The sequence below is a fragment of the Falco cherrug genome, chromosome 10 (genome assembly GCF_023634085.1).
Source record: "Falco cherrug isolate bFalChe1 chromosome 10, bFalChe1.pri, whole genome shotgun sequence".
NCBI lineage: Eukaryota > Metazoa > Chordata > Aves > Falconiformes > Falconidae > Falco > Falco cherrug.
The window spans coordinates 30,315,467-30,339,100 of record NC_073706.1 but is presented as its reverse complement, the minus strand read 5'-3'; the positions used below and the strand labels follow the sequence as shown (position 1 = coordinate 30,339,100).

Here is a 23,634-nt window from a genome sequence, read left to right as displayed (position 1 = left end):
ATTCCGATAGATATAGCGCAGTCTCCATTTCCTTAGCCAAATCAAAGGCATCCCCAGAAAAGACTTTTTGGTTTTTTTGTACTTTCCCTTTCAACAAAGCTGAAACATTAGAGCCTTCAGTTGGATCCTGTCTTTCCTGACAATTTATGCTGTGCTGAGGACAAAGCAGAAGAGCCCCTGAGCAACCAAATTTTTATGCATACTTTAGAGCCTGTAAATTTTGCTATTAGTCAAATCCTTCATAGTATAAGTGCAGACAGAACTTTAGAACTTTTATTACCATCAGGCAAGGTATGATAGCAAACATCATAGACACAGCTGTGAAGGACTTTTGTAACACTGGGAAGTCAGAAAATTCATTTATTCTACCTGCAATAAGCAGCACAACACTTCCCCTGTCTCCAGACAAGCGGTTCTGGAAGCAGGAGGTCAAATAAAGTTCCCAGACACTTATATCCTGCAAACCTAGTAGATCACATGCCAAACAAATTTCTCCTATGGTTGGGAAGGACTCTTCAGTATGTGATGAGGGTTGCCCAGCAGCCTGTGTGTACGTCAGGGCTCTAGCAATGCCTGTTTTCATGAAATACCTAGTAACTTAATATTTTAAGACCACTATGCTCCTAACTAACCACTTAATTCAAAATTTATTGGCAGGAGACAAGGTATGAGAGAACAAATGCATAGAAAAGGCTGTATCTACCCAGAGAAGAGTTCACAGTAATTGCTTCTCTAGGAATAAGAGAATAGCAGTGTGGCTGCCACCCGTGTCCTGCTAAGTTACTTTCTGAACTTCTCAGCTTTACCTCTTTAAAAGGTGTGACACACACCTTTGCATCCTTCTGATGACTGGAGTTTAACACATTGACTTCAACAGAGTCTTTCTGTCAGCACCATCAGTTGTGAACAAGAGAGGAACTCTTCAGAGAGGGAGTCACTATGGGCTATTCCAAGTGCTGTAGGGAAAGCGATATCAGATGAAGGTAGACCCAAGCAGGACTCTTCTCAAATTTCCTTTGAATCTCTCTTCCCTCTAGGTATTTGCACTCTACACTGTCCTATGCTAAAAAAAAAAAAAAAAAAAAACAAACAAAAACCAAACGAGAAAACAAAACAAAACACAAAAAAAACCCCCACAAACAAAACACACCAAACAAAAACCCAAAACAAACAACAAACATACACAAATGGACCTACTTATTGTTTGATTGTTATTTAAGAAGAAAGTCTTGTACCATGTGGCACTTACAGCCACTTCAAGGTCCCTTTACGCTTCCACGGCAGTTAAGACATTTAGGTACATATGAAGTGTAAGCCCTTCATTAATAAGGGAGTGTGGTCCATGGCAGTTCAACTCTAAGACCCATGATGTGTTTTGGGCACTTTTGCCACTGGAGCCAGACTAAGGTCCCAATTCAGCAAGACACTAGGAATTGACAAAAACTCCATTCTACCACTGTTCAGCAAAGCACTGACACTAACTCTTTCCACCCCTTCAGAGTTCCCAAATTGCAAATGTTTCCTACTCAGGTGTCAAAAATGCTAACTTCCCCACATTACCACCTAAGATGATGTTCAGGTTCACTGGGAAAAAAAAATAGTTCCAATGAACAGCTAAAAAGCAATTTTTCTTCTCATTAGCTTCCTTTCCCCCTTCTCCTTATGTTTCTTTGTTTCTTTCTCCTTCATGCTATAGCAAACTTTGGCAGCACTGCAGAATGCTGATGAGACACACGCTTACTGGGTGAAATCCCAGCAGCTATTTTTGGCCAATACCTGGCATGAACTGGCTCTTTTTTGAGGACTAAGGGAGTTTGCTTATCAGGCTGTCTCGAAAAGTTTAATGCTTCATTATGACTCACCAAAAGGCTTACAAGTTTTACAAAACTAACATCACATTAACGACAAACTCCAGCAACCCTTTAAGCACTCCTAGCAGTAAGGCACCAAAGTAACTCTTCCTTTGAGAATACAAAAAACATAACAAAAGCATTTTTATTCCATCTCTAAAAAACACGACACCACTGTATATGCAAAGGCCTTGTTCATTTACTTTGTCACTGTTTTTTCTTTTTTGAAAAGTGTTGGTCAAGAGTAGGGTTATCACAAAAGGCAATTATACAGTCTTCACAACATCGTATTTCCAACTTGTCTTGACTTGTCACAGACCTCTGACTGCCTTGAGAAAGGCCTGTCACTCTTGATGTCCTATCCACTGTGAGAAAATATCCATCAGCACCCAAACTGAAGGCCTGAAATATATTTCATAGAATGACAATCATTTAGGTTGGAAAAGACCCTGAAGATCATAGAGTCCAACCATAAATACATGCTAATATCTAATTGCAAAGCACTGATTTCATGACATTTGAGGCCTCCTTACACCTGAAAATTTACAAACCGTTATTCCAAACCCACTCCTTCTACTTCTGAACATCAAGACTCAAATTAAAAGAATTTATTCCATTATACACCTAAACAGATGATTCAGGAAGTAGCTGAGTTAACTTTAGCAGTGATTGCATTTTTATGTTGCCCAATCTCCAATTTTTTTATAAGAGGGGAAAAATTTGGAACCATTGGCAGATAAGGTTTGCTAAAGGTGCCATTTACCACAAAGTTGAAGGTTGGAGTGTGGGAAAACTGGCAGCTCCTATCTAACCTTTTATGACTCCTATCCTACGCAATCCAAATAGGACTTCAGAAAGAAAGAGAATAGAGGAACAATCTGAAGATGATTTCCAGAGACAAAGAAGGTAGGCAGACCCCATTCACTCATCTAAAAAGAGGCTTCTAACCCTTTCCTCCTGGCTTTGAAAGCTGCTTGATACCCCATTCGCTTCTTTGGCATCCGAACCAAGTCCCAGGCTATTCCTGCCACAGGAAGGAACACCTCACTGCTGTGAGCTCAGATCAGGTCAGTTTCACTGTTTTGCTTTATTAACCTGAGGAAACACAGTGGTTTAACAGAGGGAACTGTCAGCAGGGGAATGTGCTTCATATTCCCATCACCTCATTTTATGAAGTTTAGTCAGCAGCTATATCAGAGCCATTTTAATTAAATAGGTTGCTAAAAGATCTTCTTTTACCTTGAAAAAGATGTGGTTGGGACTTCACCTGAGCTGAAAGGTTTGAATTTCATTAGGACTTTAAAGTAGGGTCTTTTTTCCCTATCCACATATAACTAACACCCTTTGGTCAACACATCAATACAGCTATTTACATAAAGTATTGATTAGAAGTCATTATAATCACAAAATGTTAATCACACCAATTAATTCCCAATTTGTTTGTACCTTAAGCTTGTTTGCTTTCAGTACAGAAGGTTAAAGCCAGAGTGAATCAGTCTTGGCTTTCTCTCTGGGGACAACTTTCTCTACCCAGAGGACTCCTATCCTGTAAATAGGAATTCTTCTGCATGACCAGGATTTTCCCCCAACATTGTTTCATAACTTTCCTTACTATTTAAAGGTATGCCATAGGGATACCAAACCCTTGGTTTCCTCATCACCAAGCAGGTTCCTTACAGTCATTATATTAATCTGTGGTTTTGTAAATAACAGAGAACAAGAATATGTTCTAGTGTGCCCCAACTACCAGATGGAGGAAGTGATTCTGTGGGACTGGTGCAAACCGAGAGAGCTGAGCAGGACTGAAGAGTCAGATCCTGCAGTGTTAGTGCTCTAATTCTGTTCTCCACTTTCCCTTCTACAGAAATTTAATCAATTTGTGGAGACACCTTGATTCCTGCAACATCATAGCTTCTGCTCCCACGGATGGCTGTGCCATGTTGACCCTAAATACTTCAACCCAATCCCATGTCATTTTTTAAGGGTGTTAGCAGCGCTTTTTTCTTATTTCCCAAGGAAAACAAAATTATTGTCATGTCCCTATTTTCCCCTCATTTTCATCTCATCTTTCTCTGACTGTCCAAGCAATTTGGTTTCCCTCTTAACCATCAAACTCTAAAAAAAACCCAACCAACCCAAAAAAACACCCTTTCTCTACTTACTGGCACATACGCTTCATTAAAGCTGCCTTTAGCTTGAGATCTTTTAAAGGAAAGACAATATAAACTGTATATAACGTAGTCATTGCTCACAGTTGACTGTACCAACAAGCACAAATGGGAAGAGGAAAATTTTGCATTTTCTTTGCACTGTTAGGTACAAAAAAGATAGCATTATTTTAATAATGTCAGATCCACAAACTACCTGGAAAGAAGGAAATAATATATAAAAACCCTGTTTAATCCCTTTGGGGAAAAAAAATTACCTTGCACTACACAGATCTATCTAGGAGCAGCATGCAAATAATGTGTGCTCACTGGAAGCAGATTTAAAGTTACAATAGTACCACTTATGGCATGGAAGTTAGTGCCACGTGGGCACAGATAAGTCCCCTTTCCCATCCCTTTTCTTCAGGCACTAGTAAAGAATTATTATCTTTCTAAAAAAATATTTCTTGGATCAAAATACTTGGTGTGCAGTATTTAAGAAAGTATTATAAAACTCTGTGTAAAGTGATGTTATTGCCTCAAGTTAAAACAACAGGCTGATTCCTGAATCATTCAATCCTGATTGCTGCAGTGTGTGATTTGGAATGGTGATACATCCAGGTGTTTGCCACTACCTGAGTAGAAAAATCACTTCAGTGTAATGTGGCGGACACCTGTAAGCCCTTTTGTTAAATGCACCCAGAGATCAGCTCATGGAGGATAACTTTCATGTATCAGGATTGCAGAATTCAGAATACAAAACTTTTTAGTATCTCAGAGCACACTATTTCTCCACCAAAAGCTAAGATAGTATTTGTCAGCTCCATGCAGCATACCTGCTGTTTTAGCAAGACTCACTACTGATCCCTCAAGCCTTTTTTCACATTTACCCCAGACATTAGATATCCGCACAGGTAAGTCTCCTCTATTAACCAGTATAAGAAGCTGCAAAGTTCAGAAAAAAACGCTGAAATGAAAAGCAGCCATTAAAGATATTCTGAGATGAACGGATAACTTACCTAAACTCAGACTGAGCTCCTCTGATTTTCCACATATGGGTCAAATAAAGAAAATGTCAATGTGAGAGACAGTTCTGGAGCTTAATATACCCTTCTGAGATTATCAAAGCATTGTAATATTAACTCTGCTGAGGAATAGTTTGGAGTTTGTGCTTACATAACTCAAAGAAGTCACAGATCAAATACGTGACAAAGTTATGTAACAACAGAATACATGTAAAAGTTCATGCAACGAAGAAAGACTTAGAACGGAATAGCTAAGACATCAGTAGAACAACCTCTAGTTAACATGGTGGATACAACAGGAAAAAATAGTTTCTATAGGTTTCAAGTTCAAAGAGTTTTGTTTTTAAACCCAGAAACAGATTAACAATGTCTTGTTCTGCACTAAACTTTGGAAAGCTGTCTCTCCTAAGTTAACCAGCATTTCCAAGTAAAATTAGCTACTGAAAGTCACTTGTGATAAAGGCCTGTAAAAAAAAGATTGCATAATACCAGAACTCAGAACTTCCTGACAGCTTTAGCTTTTGTAGTAGACCACTGTATTTTAACAGCTAGAAAGGTAAAGGTTGTTTGGGGTTTTTTTTAAGGTAAAATCTCTTTGCGGACCACTGTATTATAATTACAGATATCTTTGATATTAAAAGGCATTTTAAAAAAATCTACACCCACTTTTCTCTCCATCCCTTTCGAAGGGATTTAGTGGCTCACAGAAGCCATCTGGCTAAAAGTAATTGAGCGCATAATCCTTTGCAGTCACATCCATGCCCCTCCAGCACCATTTCTTTAAAGATGAAAGTATGGGGATCTGGCTGCAGGCCCAGTCAATAGGGGACAAGCAAGTGAATAGGGCTGACAACCACACAGCCTGAGGCTGCATTAACTACTCGATACCTCCTTTTATATTTCATTGAAGAGCAATGGCAGCAGCTGAGGAGAACCTCAGAGCCACAACTCCAATGGCACTGGAGAAGAACAGTGAGAACTCAGGCTTGAAAGACACATCTCTGTCCCCAGGGGCTAGAAGATTTGGGCAGGAATCAAACCTATTCACTGAAGGGTTTTGTGCTGTTACACTCACTTGTTTCTGTGGGAAGACATTATCTGCATGAGAAGCACCCAAAGCACCAGACTATTAATATCTTCTCAGCACTGGAAATCATGACCATCCATCACAGGATTATCAAAGACTGGTTTATGAATGAGTCAGACTACAGACCTAATATAATTTATGAGTTAGGGCAGACACGGATATTTCATGCAGGTCAGACAAAAAGAGCATACGATTTTCTGTCATGATCATTTATGAGGTCCTGACCTTAATGTAACCTCTCTTCACAGTGCCTATGACTTGTTTTCTTTGGTAATTCCCATGAATTAGCTTTTTTGCTTAGCTGTCTGAACTAATTTTTATCACATGTAAAAGCTTTTTCATGAAGCAACAGAACAGCTTTGCTTCCTACCTTTAAAAATCTCTCCTTCTTTTCCTGTGTATTGATACAATTTCATAGTGAGGACAATTTTACATAAACTATTTTCCACTCCACTGAACGTTATGTCGCTTTACATGAATATATTTCTTGGTTGACGCTAAGGCAAAATATTGCTGTAAATGCTGTATTTTCATAAATGCTATTCTTCAACTTTTTAATAGATTCATTCCATGCATACTATCAATACCAAGTCTTACTGACGGACCTGTACTAAGCTGCCAGCATAATCTCCTCTGTTGTCCCCAGAGCCTTCACCCATGAGTCAAAGGGAAAAAAAGACAACCAGCTCTTCTGTATTTTAAGGCAATGAAGTGATCAAGGTGGAGGGAGATGCTCTGATGAATTGAAAAACTCGTCAGTAACACAGTGGGAAACAGGGATTATTTTTGTTTGTTTTTTAAAAAAGCAGTTGAGATAATAACAACACAGGATGGCCAGATTCAGAACCGGCTGTAGATATGGGTCAGTTAAATAGCAATACATTAATACTAGGTCCAACAAAAGTATTGCAGCTGTGAGTTTCTGACAGCATATAGCATACAAGAAATCCCCACGATCATAATGTTAATAATGCACGAGATGAAAGACAGCATGACTTTACCAAATTTAGACTCCTGTTAAGTATCATTTGGCTCGCATTGCAACATACATTTTGTTCTCTTCTACATTAGTTTAAATCTAAATTTTGAGTAATTGACTCCAGGGTTATATTCTTCTAAAGGAGACTAAGATCAGTGCTGCCTAGACTTGTTTCTGGAAAAGGCCCAAGAATACTAGCAATAGCTGCATATTTTATTATAGCTTTTCAGCACGTTGGGAGCAATTAAACAAAGTGCATTAAAACCAAATGCAGTGACTTTGATTCTTCATCAACACATATCTAAACCAAATTTTTCCTTGGCTTTTTACAATTTGTGATTATTTATATATTCTCATTTGACTTTGTCCATAACCAGTAGTAACTAATAATTGACTAGATATATACCTTGTTAGTATACCCTCTATGCCTTATCACTCCCCTCAGCATTTTTAGGGTTTCCGAAATAATACAAAGGTCTCCCTATTTTTATAAAGGTATCCATTATTACAGAGTCTGAACTTCTGAGATGCAATTTTTGTCACTTTCTGGAAATAACAGACCCATAAAACTGTATTTTCAAGCTAGGTTATATTTGTTCTGAGCCACTGCCAAATACCACATACTGCCTTTAATCATCTAGCTTGTACGATTATGATAATACAAACTGAGGATAGGTTCAGAGACAGTTCTGTCCAACTTCCTGTTTACCATGAAAACTGTCACATTTTAAAAGCAGTACCAAAGTGGTTCTGCTAATACAGCCTCATAGCAGGAACAAAGATCTTGGGAAAAGATTTTGGGCAATTCCTATTCCATTTTCCTAGAAAGATATACCTGCTTATTTAATTCAAGACGGGAAGGATGTCTGCTTGCAGCAGAGTTTTGCAACAAGACTACATATCCACAGAGACTACAAAGGCAATAGATTCTTGTATTCTTATTTGAGTTACTACTAAAGTCAAATCTTACAAAAGGCATTGGCTAAATATCAAGGAGTTCAGATCTCCAGCTGCTTTTAGTCTGTGTTGCGTGATGGTTTACCCAAGCCAACTGAACACATGGTCCTCTGTGGAGCTGGAAGCCTACCATATATAGACAGGGAAGGAAAGAGACAGAGTGCCACAAAGCAGTCCAAATGCATTTGATCATACTTCTTCTTGAACTTGCAGTCTTCTGTAGTTTGTATTTGCAGTTCAGCACTGCAGAAAACACATGACCTTTTAGGAAAGTCTTTCGCCTCCATTTTTAAAGACTTTCAAAACATGTGATACAGGAGACAAGTTACAGTAACAACAGCAGTCAGTCAGGGTGTGAGACATTTCATAAAAACCAGCAAGTATCTTACTAAAGCCTCCCACTCACATGAAGTTTGGGACGCAGTTGTTATAGCATTCTTATTTTGCTTTTTAAAGCTGAGGCTCCACCTCACAAAAATAATAATAATTTAAAAAAAAATTAAAAAAGGAAGGGAAACATATTTACAAGAAGCATCTGCTCCAGTGTTGGAAGACCAAGAAATCCTTGGTTGTGGATGCAGCTTGGAGGACTGCCTATAGAGGATTAAGTAATCTGCATAATAGTACCTATAACATAGTGTTATTTTATTTCTTAAGCAACATTTGATTCCTTCATTTATGAAAAATGATAGCTCAGAGGCATTTGCTGATGGGATGTTCCGTTTGAAAGTTCCCTTAAGGTGCTGTGAAGCACCAGTACGGCTGCTGAATTGGCCTGAAATGGAGGAGAAGGGGAGTCATTAGCAGTAACTATGCATACTAATTAGGCAGTTACTGGCACGGAGGTAATGTATCATCACCTTGACTTATTGCACAGAAAATTTCAGCTTTTACAGTTTAAGGTCTCCATCATCTCGCTTCATATGATCTAGTGCTGAAATCTTTACCCCTAATTAATACTAGAGCTGCAGAGAATCTGAACAACCTGCCACCCAGTGAGTATATTTTTATGTCACTATTAAAGCCATTATTCTGGGAACAGTGTGTAGATGTGCAGGCTGTGGGCTTCTCTGCTGTGGGGCACAAATTGTTACTAGGGCTTCAGAGTCATTGTCAATATTCAGCTGAGTATGGATCCTAAACAGTGCTGTTGCCAAAGGGCTAATCTGATCCTAAAATACCCAAGAAGAATGAATAGCAACATGGGATCAGGAAGTTTTATTTCTCCTAATTTGGCATTAGGGTAATTAGTATAGGAATACAGACTTCAGTTTTAATATCCACAGTCCAGAAAAGCTATTAATAAATTAGAGATGAGAAAAGCCTCAAGAATAATGAAAATTTGAAAGATACTCCATCACTATGTACAGCTGAATCTGCACTTGAACAAGAGAAGGTTAAGATGTAAACTGTGATAGCAGTCTGTAAGTACATAAATGAGGAAGAAATTTTGGTAATGAATGTCTTCAAAGGCAAAAGGCAAGAAGTCACAGTGTTGGGAAACCAAAATTAAACGTAAGTAGACAAATAATAGAAGTGAATTATATTTGAGAGCTACTTTTTATTTTAATAATATTGCTAATAACCAGATATTGGATCTGACCAGTATCTTTGGATCTTCAAGGGTTTCTTCCTCCCTAGCCATTTAAAAATATCTTTTCCAATAGTTTTCTGTACGTCAGAGTTCTAGATGAGTTCCAACCTGTACCTTACATACAAACATCTTTGAATCTTTCCATTGTCCTATTCATGTAATGCCTGCTGGCATCCATTTGCCTTAGTTTTACTGCAGCCATATAGATGTTTTCAAGGCTTACCCCCCCCCCCCAAAAAAAAAAAAAAAAAAAACAAACCAAAAACCAAAACCAAACACCAAAACCAAACCACATCTTAAATCCTTCTCTAGACAGGACTGCTGCAAAACAGCTCTAATGTATATTCCCAGCTTTGGTTTATCACTCCTAAACATTTTTCCCTCTGGTTGTTTTTAATACATTTAACATGTTTACACAGGTAAACATGTTTACTTTAAATTCTGGTCTGCATTGAGTAGTTTTTTCAGTGGGAAGTGACCAAGCTCAACATTTCCCTCTTTCTCCCTCAGCTCACTATTTTATAGTTCTTCAACACTGGTACCTTCAGCAAAACTCAGGTGCTTTGTCTAAATAATTGTAAGCACACACTTTAACTTGCTACTATACTATTATATATCACAAATGGAAAATTACTTCAGAACAAGAAAGCTAGGTTTTCAAACACTGGCTTTTGTTTTTTGCACACGATTATTTGCTGGCACAGTCTATCACACACAGATGGCTAAATATATGATTGTACCTCACTATAATTTACAGACGCACATTAGAGGCTTGGCTGAAATTATAGTCCTAAAGGTCTAACCTAAGCCTCAAAACCCCCAGGATATTTAGAATTAGTACATTTATTTTGGTGTATTATGTCATTATAGTATGAGACAAACAATATGCAATATTATCAGAGTTCATCATTCTCAAGCTCACAAAAGGATGCATTACTGATACAATGTCAGTCTTCACTGCGGAACATTCTTTGTCAAAATTTCCTCACTTTCCCTATTTGATGCTCGTGACCATTAAAAAGATTTATAAGGTAAGAGTCCTCAGTTAATCAGAGGAAAAGATCAGTATGTAAGTTTGCTCATTCATTCTCACTCCCCACCTTCCTACACCCATCTCATCTTTGATGATGCAAAGACAAAACACTATTGCTGGTTTGTTTGTTTTCCTCCAGTTTGCTTCCTGGTAATTTTATTTGATTCCTCTTAATTTTTGCACTGGGAGAGACGGGGAAAACTCATAAAGGAGATCTTTACAATCCAATCATTGTTCTTAGGTTCTCTCTCCCTCTCCCCTTTTAATTATTAGCAAAAAGATCAGGCTCCAACTAGAAGAACTTGTAAGTGAGTAAGCACAAAATACCTCCAACCTTCCTTAGCCATAAGACAGACTGTCTTTTGATGCAGCTGTATGTGGGGCAGATGTGTAACTCATAGAGCCCAGGTTTGGTACTTGGTGCTTCTACACTGTAAAAATACAACTTAAATGTTAGGGGCATGTGCAAACAACTATCCTTGCCATATCTGCCCTAACCCATATTACCTACAGCATTTATCTACTTTGAAAGGAAGCCTGCAACATAAGTAATGATAAAGGAAACTGGAAATATGACCTCCATCAATCTACAATACATGCAAATGCTTAATTTAATTTTTCCATCAATTTCCAAATGAACGAGGCTTATTGTATTGAAAAAATAAAACCAGCTTGCCCTTTGACTTCATTTGAGATTACTCTTCCACATTAACGTCCTCAACAGCATTTCTTGCAGGCTTCGGAGGAATTAGATGAAAAGCATTCAGATGATACACAGATGATATTTTGTTTGATCGCTACACGTTTCCACCCACACTTAAGGCCAACAAGGTAGAGAAGCATTTAAAGTAAGTACACATTCAAGCATCAGCACAATATGCCTCAAAGAGAACCGAAGGCATTGGTAGTAAAACCTTATTGAGACGTATCATCGAACAAGAATACACACAAAGATCAGAACCTCACTTCCAGCATGCGCAGCCTACATAATACATTGGTAGCCTTGTCTCTTCTGCTAACAAGCTTTTCATATTTAGTGTTTCTGAAGAGAACCATTTAATTAAACACAGAGATTGAGAGGCTGTTCACTACAATCTGAATCTCATTTTGTTTTGCATCCATTGTCAATGAACATAAATTGTAGAGCTATTACAGATAGAACTCCGTCAAAGTTTCACACTGCTTAAGCAAAGCAAAAGGGAGTTTAACTACACACATATCGACATTGCAATCAGCGAGGATATATGACTGGTGTGTACAGTCATATATGTGCTAGGCTTGATCAAGCTAATTTCATCAACAGAAGGGAAGACACAGTAGAACAGGCTTAACGCAAGTTTAGGGTAGGCAGTAAGCCAGCCGGATATCCAGTAAGCCTGTAGAGCCTATGCTGCTGCCATCCATGCCTCGTGTGTACTAGTTGTCAGAAAGATGGTAGCAACTCCTCAGCCCTTAGGAAGGATCTGCACCATTGTCCTGGTTTCAGCTGGGATAGTTAGGTTTCTTCTTATTAGCTGGTACAGTGCTGTGTTTTGGATTTGGTATGAAAATAATGTTTATTAACACACTGATGTTTTAGTTGTTGCTAAGTAGCCTTTACCCTAAATCAAGGACTTTCCAGTTTCCCATGCTCTGCCAATGAACAGGTGCACAAGAAGCCAGGAGGAAGCAGAGCTAACCCTAACCCAAACTAGCCAGAGGGATATTCCACACCACAGGGCATCATGCTCAGTACATAAACTGGGGAGAGCTGGCTAGGGGCCACCAATCATTGCTCAGGGACTGGTGCATCACTTGGGGTTTTTCCCCTTGGATTTTATTCTTCTCTATCCCTCTCCACTAAAACTATTATTGTTGTCAGCTTGTGGTTTTTTAAAACTTTATTAAACTGTTCTTATCTCAACCCACAGGCTTTAACTTTTTCTGATTCTCCTCCCCATTCCACCGGGGGTAGGGTGGCATGGGGTGGGTGAGCAAGTGGCTGCATGGTACCTAGCTGCTGGCTGGGATTAAACCACAACAGCCCTACACAGACTACATAGTTGCGGGGACAGGGGGACAAGGAAGGAAGAGGGCTAATTGACATCAGCTGCCAAGATGTGTTTGCTGATCAGGTTGGGAAGACAGTATCCAACATTCACCTCCTAATATACGTCTTACATCAGAGCAAACAGGAGGCAATGCAAGAGCCAGGTGTTTGGCTTAGTGTTAGAGCTTCTCACACTGGGAATTTCCACCTAGCTAGGCAGCAGATTTAATTCCTTTGTGTTCATCAGATTGAATGTAATGACATGTTTTGCACAATTTTTATCCCATGCAGACAAAGTGCACCACATTTACTTGAGAGAGACGAGAGAAAAAAGCCCTCACGTTAAAGGACTGATAAATGGAACGGATGCATCTTTTGACAGTCCAGCATCTGGAGGCATTACTATTTCAATATCTACTTTGTCTAAAGTGTTTTGTTTAAAAAATGTAATTCTTTCTCACCTCTATAAAAAAAGGCAACACAATGTAGCAAATCATTTTTACAGATTCACTGCTAAGCATGCATTTCAGAATAATAAATGACATTCAGAAATGAGCCTGGCCCCAATGGTGGTCAGCAGCAGATGGAAGGGTAACAGATTCTACCTATAATGTCACAACATAAAATGGGAAAGTCAATACATGTGAAAAACCAGAAGGTAGCAGTGATAGCATCTAGAGCCTTCCATCACCGCCATGTCACAAAAGAAAAACTATAGGCCACAAATCTTTTGAAGTTTCAGTTCCAAAGTTAAACGCAGAGTTTGACCAAGAGTTTAGAGAGATTAATTTAAATCTTTCCTCTCATGGGAAGTGAACCAAATTCCAGTACAAGGAAACCAAAAAAAGTTAGCTTTCCCAAATGAACACATCTTGCTTGGCCTAAGGAATTGGGCAGGCAAAGCCTCGTATAGTCAATTTACACAGCTCTGACTTTTTACTCAGCAGACTCTTGTTCTCCTTCATTGCCCATGATTTCTCTAACATCAGTAATGCCATTAAAATAACTTACAGGAAGTGCAAAACTGAGGACAGCATCTATTGGCAATGTCTTTCTAACCCTTCCAGGACACATTAGGCAGATGTGTGGCAAGTTGTGACTACAGAGAATAAAAATAAAATGGATTCCACAAAGCCTTTCCATCAAAATTATTTCTTTAAGGGCACCAGCAGAGCTGGGAACTGCCTCAGATTTCATCAAGCAATACAGTTATTTTCCAGCATGTTTTTTCTAAGGAAAACAAAATTTAAGAAGTGAGCACTTTCATTTCTTTTTTGCATAAGTCATTCAGTTTTATTTGCCTGCCTAGCTCCAAGCAACACCATTTCATTCTATATAGCCTTGAGCTGCGTATAAGCCTGCATACCTTTACCCATTTTTGCTACTCAGACACTCTTCCTCCACTGTTTCCCACTGTTCTCAATACAATTTCATTTTCTTCTCGGTAGTACAGCCCTACCCAGCATCAATGCAGGATAGCATGGTGTTCACCAAACAGTGACACAGTTATACTGTGAAACTCTTATTTGAATCTCAAACAGCGCTAGGCCAAAACCAAAACTCCTTTTAATTCAATGTAATCCATTTAGGCCCTTCAAATACAAAAGCTTTTTTAAAAAAATGCTTTTACCAATCCCTCTGCCTTTCTGGTCTCTAGCTCTTCTGTATTCACCCTAGTTTAGGAAGATGCCCAGATAAGCCTTCCTTAACTTGCTGTTTTTGCTGTAGTCACGGTAAAACAGTTTGTTTCACAACGCTGTTCTCACTGTTTCCAGCAAAACGTTTTCAGATCTAGAAAGCAGAGCTGCTGATTACCAGACTTTCCCAGTCTATCATTCTCAGTGTTCCCTTTTTCCTCTGTAAAGGAAGAGCTTATTTCAGAGAAAGGATACCCTCTGACTGAGAACTTGGAAAACACCATACAGAAAACTGTTTGGTGTTAGAAAACAGAAACAGCTGCCACTTCCACCAGCACAAGGTACTAATGGCCTTCAGAGCAACTCCACATCAGAATAGAGAGCAGCTTTTGTTTGAAGACCTGGGATACCATATATTGTCAGAGGCCCTCAGATGCATACAATTCATTGCAGCAGAATACTAATAAGAGTTTATCACACTTTGAAGACTACTATACAGGAATCAAAGCCAGGCTGCCTGTGGTCATTTTACACACTTGAGCCAGCTGTTATCCAGTATCAATTCAGATACTTAGGTTAAGGACTGATGGCATATTTGTAATATACCAGTGAGTCAAGCACATTGTAGGTAGTAAAGACTGAGTCACTGTTTCCAAAACAATGTGGTTTTTTCTTCAACACATAAAAGGAAGGAAATATGGTAACACTCTCTGCACGATTATCGCACTACGTATTACTACACATGGCAAGAAGAAAAATCAAGATTATAACATGCCTTTTGGTCCAGAAATCTTCCCAATGACATTACACAGCAGTGTTTTAGAATCCAACACTGACAAGAAGTCACAGAAGCAACTACAAATGCACTGGAAGGATACTGAGATGAAATTTCTTTTATTAACGGTATGGGTAAGTAACTGGTGTCAGGAAGACCAGCAAGAAACCTGACAGGACTTGCAACATGAAGATGATTGACCTCTGATGTTCACTATTCCGTTCCACGGCCAATGACACAACACTACATACATGATAGTAACAAGGGAAACAGAGCTGAGTTACAAGTTCTTTCACAAAAACATTCTTCCATCTTCAATTAATGTGGCCTCTTATTACATCAAGATACCACCTACTCTTAATAAGAATAACTGTATATTATCTCAAAAGAGTTGTTTTCAAGTTACACCCACATTTTTGTGTGTAGGGAAAGGTAACAACTACTCCATCACCCAGGCTCCTTCTTCTCCCCAAGGAAATAAAAAGCCCTAAGCCCTATTTCTGTTCCCAAGAGATGGAAAATACCGTGCAACATGCTCTCTCTCTTTATTCAAAGCATTTCCCAGACAACTTCATAGTACAATCTCTTTTCCGCACTGACAGCAATTAGTCTTTTCATGTTAAACAGTTTTTGAAATAAAATTGACCCACAAAAAAAATTCAGCAGAGGGCTGCAAAGGTGTTCTCCACCATTTTGCTAAAAACAGTAACCATTTTCTTTTTCACTGCAAACTGCAAAATCCTTCACTTAGAAATGTAAAGCAGAATGTACAGAGGCCTGAGTCAAATCAAGTATGTTTTAAATATTCTTCTTCCTAAGGTTTAATAAGACTGAATTTGTAACATCACTTCACAAAATGCAATTAATTTCTTAATTAGGCAAACTGAACACTCCTAGTTTGGAAGCACCCATGAGTGTACACAGTTAATCTCAGACCTATTTGCTTTTATTTAGTGTCTTTTATCTGCACCTTTGCTTTGGCTAGGTAAACTCCAAAGGTTTTATACTGATTTTTTTTTCTCATTTTTTCACTCCCACTAAAGTAAAAGATGACAGGTAATAATATAATGTGTGGTGGAAGGCGAAATGCTGACAGACATTGTGTTACTTTGCTTCAATTAGGCTCTAATTACTTCTTCTCTTCAATTAGAAAATCACATGAACCAATTATGCCAGATAATGTGTGCTTATCCTATTCAAACTGCACAATGGGTAAGGTCTATTCACATTGATTATCTTCAATTTATGCTTTTAGCCTTTTTTTCCCTTCTGTCTGCATGGCCCATTACAGCTTTAAAGTGGAAGCTCTTAAGCAGTTCACAGTATTATGATATCATTCATAACAATTGTTATGTTTTGATGGAAGAATAATTTTGATGCCTTGAATGCAGAGGGGAAATATCTCTTTGGATTGAACGTATTTCAATTTTGCTATTTTGGTTAACAATATTCCCATGGTTTTTTAAATAAATATGATACAATGTGGTCTACTGTTAATGGACAGAGCTGAGTGAAACCATTGGTTCTATGGGAACAAAGACAGATTTCAAAACCAAACACAAGGTATCGAACACAAGACCTGATTCCTCACTCACTGTCAGCGCAGAGGTATCCAGTCCTAAAAGCCCTATCAGACCTCATTCATGAATGATCTGCTGAGTGGAAGGCAATCAGGAAAGGTAAAGTGACAAGCATAAAACCTAGAAATGAGGAAGTTATGAGAATGTTTTCCTGCAAAATAAAGGGGGAAAAACCACAATGTAATTACTCACCAGTCATAGAACAGTTCCATAGATCTGGATGAGCAGAAAATGCTGAGAAACGATGCTGAATACTAGGGGCATCTTAAACAATCTCACCTGTTCTTTTATAGATATTTAAGGGATTCTACTGATAGATGGTTTTATCTATCCTAGTGCTCAGCTGAGGAATTAAACTTTCTGTACAAAGCACCTTAACATCCATGTTAAACTGTGGGGCCCAGAACCCCACACGGTTCTGTTCTATTCATCTAAGCATCATCATTAAGTGAGCACTGGAGAGGAATCAGTAGGGTAAAGTTTCTAATATAAGTGGGACAAATCTAGAAGCATTTTTTTAATATTCAGAGCAAGAGCCCAGGAGAGTAGCTTAGCCTAGGCAGTTAACTTCTTCATGGGTATATTAAATGAGATTATTTTTAACATATCGGAAAACTTTTAGAATGGAATTACATTGGGAATTAAAGACCCAAAGACTTTGTTAAATAACCCAACTTAGGATGACACAGCCATTGAGATTTTTGCTGACTAACTTTCTTTCCCGTACATAAGCAATTAAAGCTCTGATTTGTGAATATGACAAACATAAATACACACAAGGTACTGCACTCTTTTACATGTGGCATACATATATTCCCTTAAAAGAACCCTGCACAAGAATAGTAAAATGATACTGCATAGTGAAATAAAAACAGGGCAGAAGCTAAAGAGTTAAACAAAGGCAAGTTATTTTCTATAATGTTATGAACATGAAATATGTATTTGTCAAAATGTAATTACAAAGAACTCTTTATATTTCATGACACAATGAATGCCATAATGGAAGTTCAAACATCACAGGGAAAATAGTTACGTATTACAGGCAGAATCATTTTTCATTGAATCATAACGAAGAGATGTAAACAACTGAAGTACTTGTGAGACCCCACTATTCTAAGAAGTTACTGCAGAATTATACGCAGTTTAGGTAAGACAAGTCTGTGTCAAAAAACACCTGGTTTGCCTAACAAGATTCTCTGTCATCAAAACGTTTTGGAAAACTCAGCTTTGAAACTTCCCCTCCCTCCATCCTACATGTTTTTGAAGTCCAGATCTAGGTCCCACTAAAGTCAAGGTCTCTCAATCACCTGCTTTCTTTGACAGCAGAAGGGAAAGAAGCCAAGTGAGGCAGTTTTATCACAAAATTTTTACAGTGGCAGAAATAAAAAAAAAATAAATTAAAATATCATATGCCAAGAGACTTCCAGTCCATCTGCCAGATCAAAGACTGGAACAAGTTTAAATGAGGACCTAAACTTTTGGAAGCTGATGTGAGCAGAAGTATTTCTCATCACCATCTTCATGCAACCACTCAAAATTCAGTAAAATTCACAGTTTTCCTGAAGTTCAAGAACACTTGTCTAGCATTTGAGTTATAGAAGTGACAAAGAAATATAAGTTAAATTTTTTAAGATGCTTTTTGCACTCAAAAAAATTGAACAGATTTGGTTTTGAAGACTAGACTTTCATTTCTCAATGGCTCACACTTCTGCATCTGATGGACATTAAACATGCCAATTTGGAGTGACTACAAAAACTTTAGAACTGTTTGCACAGACTCAGACTGAATTGATACAATCACCCCATCTCTTTTTAATAAAAAGAGTAATTTTCTGTGAATTATCTTAAGAGTCAGATGGTCAAGCCAATTAGTTTTCTCTGAGCTTAGACACTTTGGCTGAGAGAAAGGTAAGGAAGGTCATTATTTGTTTTAAGTATGAAGGATGCTAGACCACATAGAACTGGTAAACTTGTTTCTCTCATCTAATAAAAATAAACCACTAGAAGTAACAACTTCCAGTTTCTGTCATTATACTGGCTTCTATCCAGAAGCAGAAATAGCAGTACCAACAGTTCTGTGAGTAGGTTACTTTACTGCTAAGGAAAAAGAAATCCTTCTCTCTAATCCAAAGGGCTGCATTAGTGGAGGGGTCATACAAAAAGGGCTTCTATTGAGTACAGACATGCTCTCACCTTAATAGAACTGCAACTTCTCTTTATGTCTCTTCAGCAATATTATGTGCTCTCCAACTGGTAAGAATAAGGAGGAATAAAATTAGACCTTGCCTATACTTGCAATTATTTGGGGCCAGGTATGCTACAGCAATAAAAACAAGGCCAGAGACACGAGGTAAAAATTCAGCAAGGAAGAAGTTTCCAGGCACACAAAAAAAGTAAAGAAACACCAAATTTTAAATGTATGTGTGCAAATTCATTGTCTCTTGGGTATTCATGACAGTTTAGAAATGAAATGCAGTTTATGAGCATGAAGTATTCTCATGGTTGGTTTAAACTACTGTAAATGGCATTTCATTTACCCCTTATAAATACTACTTTAAAACAATTATGACCTATAAGTAAATGCTTTTACTTGAAATGTTACTTTTTATGGCAGGCACTATACATTTATCATTCACCTCAAATATTCAGAAATAGATTACAAGAAAGGCACAACTAAAATATTTTCCCCGTGGAAACAATTCAAGTACGGAAGTCTCTTCCCAGGTATCACTTGTTCTTGATAATGGTGCAAGAAGAACTTTTGCATACAAATGGAAACAAACACACAGAAGTCAACAGGGATCAAGCAGCACAGCAGGGAAGCAGACACCCAGAAGAAGCAAACAACAAGATGTGAAATTTTATAGCATGCACGTTTCCTAGGTTTAGATATGAAAAATCGTTTGAAAGACTTGTTTAAAATTACAACTTAACTGAAAACTCAGTTATGCTAAAAAGTCAGCTTTGAAATTAATTACTTGAAATTAGTTTTATCACTAAAAGGAACAAACAGGTTGATGCAACTCAGCAGGAGAAAAAAATGGGATTTTTCTAGGTAGACAAACTCTGCAGTGATCAATCAATCTAATAAAGTAGCAGATTTGGTTTGGGGGACTTATGTTTAACAATTACAATTATGGAACTGTAACAGTGATGAATAATCTGTGTTGTGAATACAACAGTATTGTATTTTTAAAATATTGTATAATTCCTTTGATGATTTTTCTGGCTATTCATCTATTTTATAAATCAGCAGGAGGCTTGACAAGATGAGAAAAAAAAGGTTTCTTCCTGCCTAGATTTATGTATGCTCAGTTATATTCATTGTTAGTGCTGTTCTGAACAACTTACTCATTGATTTATGCTATGTACTCTGTAAAACCTTTTTAATGTTTTTATGTGCCCTGCATGTATCTCTTGCTTAAAAAAAAAAAAAAATTGAAGAAGTTTCAGAAATTGGGTTCAGCCCAAAAGAAGTTGTATAAATTGCCTTTTTCCTAAGTTTAAAACACACATATATTCCTTGTTCCTAACCCTCAGGCAAGTAAAGTTAATGCCAATGCCTTACATCATAGGTCAACTAAACAAAAACAACCAAAATATGTTTTAAAAAAGGCAAGTGAGAAAATGATCCATGCCTTTGGCAAGTCAAAAATTTCCAGTGCCTCTCAGAATTCTGCATGTATCCCCTCAGTCTCACTGAAGACATCTCTCAGATTGTCAATTACATCTGCTCTCACATGGACAAATGATGAAAAAGGAGGCGTGTACATCACTTCATCAAACAAGCTTTGGGTATTAAGCCAAATTAAATACAAGTTCACATGCTCTAAGACTATTTGGATTTCTGCTCTTCATTGCTGGAAAGGTTAAGGGCTTTCCCCTCTTCTTCTCAGAAAAGGGGACACCGGAAATAAACCAGTGTAATTCTCCCTCTCTCCAAGGATTAGGCCCTGTTTCCCTCTTCCCCAGCAGTAAGGCAGAGGTAACAGGATCTAAAGGCTTCCCTTCCATGCCTCTCTCAGCAATAGATGGGCTGTCTCTCAATTATTTCCTTTCCCACCCCTGAAAAGCAGCTGAAAGTTAAGTATAGGGAAGCAGCAGTGCACTGTTGCTAAAAGTTGAAAGGAAATAACACTCACTCTTTCTTTCATAATTATACCCATTCTAATGGATTAAAGCAGGTGCCACTGCAATACACCACTCACTCCCCTGTTGAGCTTCCATCTAAAGTATTATCGGTCCCTTTCAACGAAAAGAAAAAAAAAAAAAAAAAGAGAGAGAGATACACTTAATTCCTTAAATAACTTTTTCAATTTCTGGGCATCTAGCCCAACCAGTCCTTAGTGCTATTATAATGCAAGTAATAAATGATTATTCCCTCTCCACTGACTAAGAAAATGATTGTTCCCATTTCACAGTTGAAAAAAAATAAATGACTACCCAGATTCCCCAGAAAGTCTCCTTGAGCCTGTGAAGTGCCACAGCCACAAGATCTCTTTACTTCTTTTAAGGCATTGGGTGACTTTCCCAATTCCTTCAGAAATAGGGCATGCTACTGAAGGAAGCCACTAGAGAAAACAGAGCAAGTTTCTGGAAGAGACTGTTCCTAGGAGCTCTCTGGCTGGAAGCTCCCTCATGCTCTCAAGCATAGAGAGGGCTTGCATTTTTACACATCTGATACCTGGAGCAGGTATGCCTCATAGCAGAAGGCTAGAATCTCTCGCACAAGAGTGCTCCATGATTGGGAACTTGAAAGACATGGAAGTAGGAGCACTGAGGAATAGACCATAACACATAAAGGGATACTACATGTTCGAGGTTCTTCACTGTAATAGCAGAGGCAGGCTTGCAGCAATGCAAAGCTTCTTCCCAGTAAAACTGCAGTCCAAAGTCAACAGCTAATTCCAAGTAAAAGTACTGTGGGTATCACAGCAGCTGGGAGCCAGTATGAGGAAGCAGGTAAACCACAGCCAGAAGATGCTGGTAAGCAGCTGTTAGTCTAGAAGCACGGTTAAAATACGCTTAAATAACACCTTTCAAAGGCACTTAAGGTTGAAGAAATTTAAATGCATCAGATCTAGCACATAATGACGTGTGGTTTTGTTGAGGGTTTTTGAACTGCATTTTGGGTCCACCTCCTCAGTGGAAAATGAGAGACTAACAATACTGCCAATGTGACATATCCCACACCAACAGAAAAGAACACGTTGGGAACAGCTTGCCTCAACACATCATGTACATTGGACAAGGTAATGTTGCACACTATGTCCACGGTGCTGGCCATGTCCCCAGAAACCAGCGTGCCCCACATGTTGTGTGCTTCTCTTCTCCATTCCGCATTCACCAGCTCTTACCTATGTCAATCTAGTACCTGTGATGCAAACACCACCGCACTGTCTCATTGAAACACCACTGCCAAGCTCAGGATGGCAGAAAGCAGCAGCACCCTCCCAACCTGCTCCCACCCACCCACCCACGCCCAGTGCATTAAGCATCTCAATGCAGTACTATTCCCAGTGCCATCACTGAACCCGGCAAGCAACAGAGCTCCCTCACAAGCCAGAGCAGAGGAATACAAAATTGTAGACACAGAGTATTTTAAGAAACAGCTTAATGGAAGTTACCAAGGGATGTGAATCCGACTTTATAACAAAGAGACATGTACCGATTTGAGTTTGAGCCCAATTCCCAGAATGACATTATCTGTGTAGTGTTAATTCTTTATTATTCAAAAGATTGCTAACTGTTCATATCTGCACAAATGTGTTCATGCTTCATTCATTCCAAGTCAATAATAATGGATTCTTACTATTGATTATACATGAGCCTTTTTGTCCCATCATAATGAAATTTTAATGTTGATGGTCCCCAAACTATTATTTCAACCTAATAACAGTGAGACTTGACAATTACCTCGCTCTGCGAATTGCAGATAGAACTAATAAGGTCATCCTTAATAACTTTTTGTTTACCTGACATTAGGTAATTTTATAGTTATTATGTATTATTTTAAAGTCAAAGGAGTGTTTTGCAAAGAAATGTTGTCTCCCTGTGGAATAAAATATGATCCTGCCAGGAGGAAGCCTTTCCCTTGCTTGCTCCCTGACCTGCGCTGTGGTACCTGCTGCCATTACCTAAGCCACTCAGCCCAGGGGAGAGGAGCACAGCTCCATAGCTGCAGCTCAAAAGCATTAATCACAAAAATGGAGAGCAGGAAAAACAACAACAAAAAAGCAAGAATCTTTAAATCTTGAAAAAAGTCTGTAAAGGAAAAAATTTAAGAATCAGCAAGGATAGGACTGCTAGAGACACAGTATTAGCCTGGTTCAGTGACCTGGTGTGTTTCACATGGCTGTACATACAGCATTGGTGTGGGGCTGTCCTCAGGACCTTTGTCTACTCTCTGACCACCAGCAGCCCATCCCAGCACCCCACGACACCTCCATCACCGCCAGACAGCAGTGGCTTTGGTTCCCAAACCAACCCCTTCCCTAAATTACCTGGCACTGCTCGCTGCCCGGCCTGTCACCTCGCTCTGCTCCCACCACGTTTGCAAGGCAGCCCTGCTGCTGCACTTACTGCCATGAGATCCCCTCTCTCACAGCAGCGGGACTGCCCTGCGACCAAACCTCCGCTTCAACAAAGTACACACGTTTCCAACCCTTATGAACCTTTTCTGAAGAGCTGCAGCAGCCCTGTCCTGTCACGGGCTGTAACCGGGCCTCAGCCGCTGACGGGCTGTGCCTCTCCACAGAACCTTCCACAGCCACCGCGGCCGGCGGGGGAGGGCTCCCCTCAGGCGGCTGAGGGAAAACCCGCTCGGCGCCAAAACCGGGCTGCCCGCCAAAAGGCAGAGGGACAAGCCGTGGCCTCGGGAGTACACTTGGTGAGGGAAGAACCTTTAAACTGAGAGAAATCAGCAGCAAGGAGACCATGGC

At 38.9% G+C, this 23,634-nt stretch overlaps 1 long non-coding RNA gene across 1 annotated transcript in view; it reads right to left on the bottom strand.

Annotated features, from left to right (window-relative positions):
• LOC114016803 (uncharacterized) overlaps positions 1-23,434 on the bottom strand; it is a 239,291-nt gene extending 215,857 nt beyond the window's left edge. Inside the window, exon 1 of the long non-coding RNA XR_008734319.1 lies at positions 23,197-23,434. This is a non-coding gene — a long non-coding RNA (uncharacterized LOC114016803). The remainder of the gene's footprint in view (positions 1-23,196) is intronic.
• Positions 23,435-23,634: the final 200 nt, after the last annotated feature.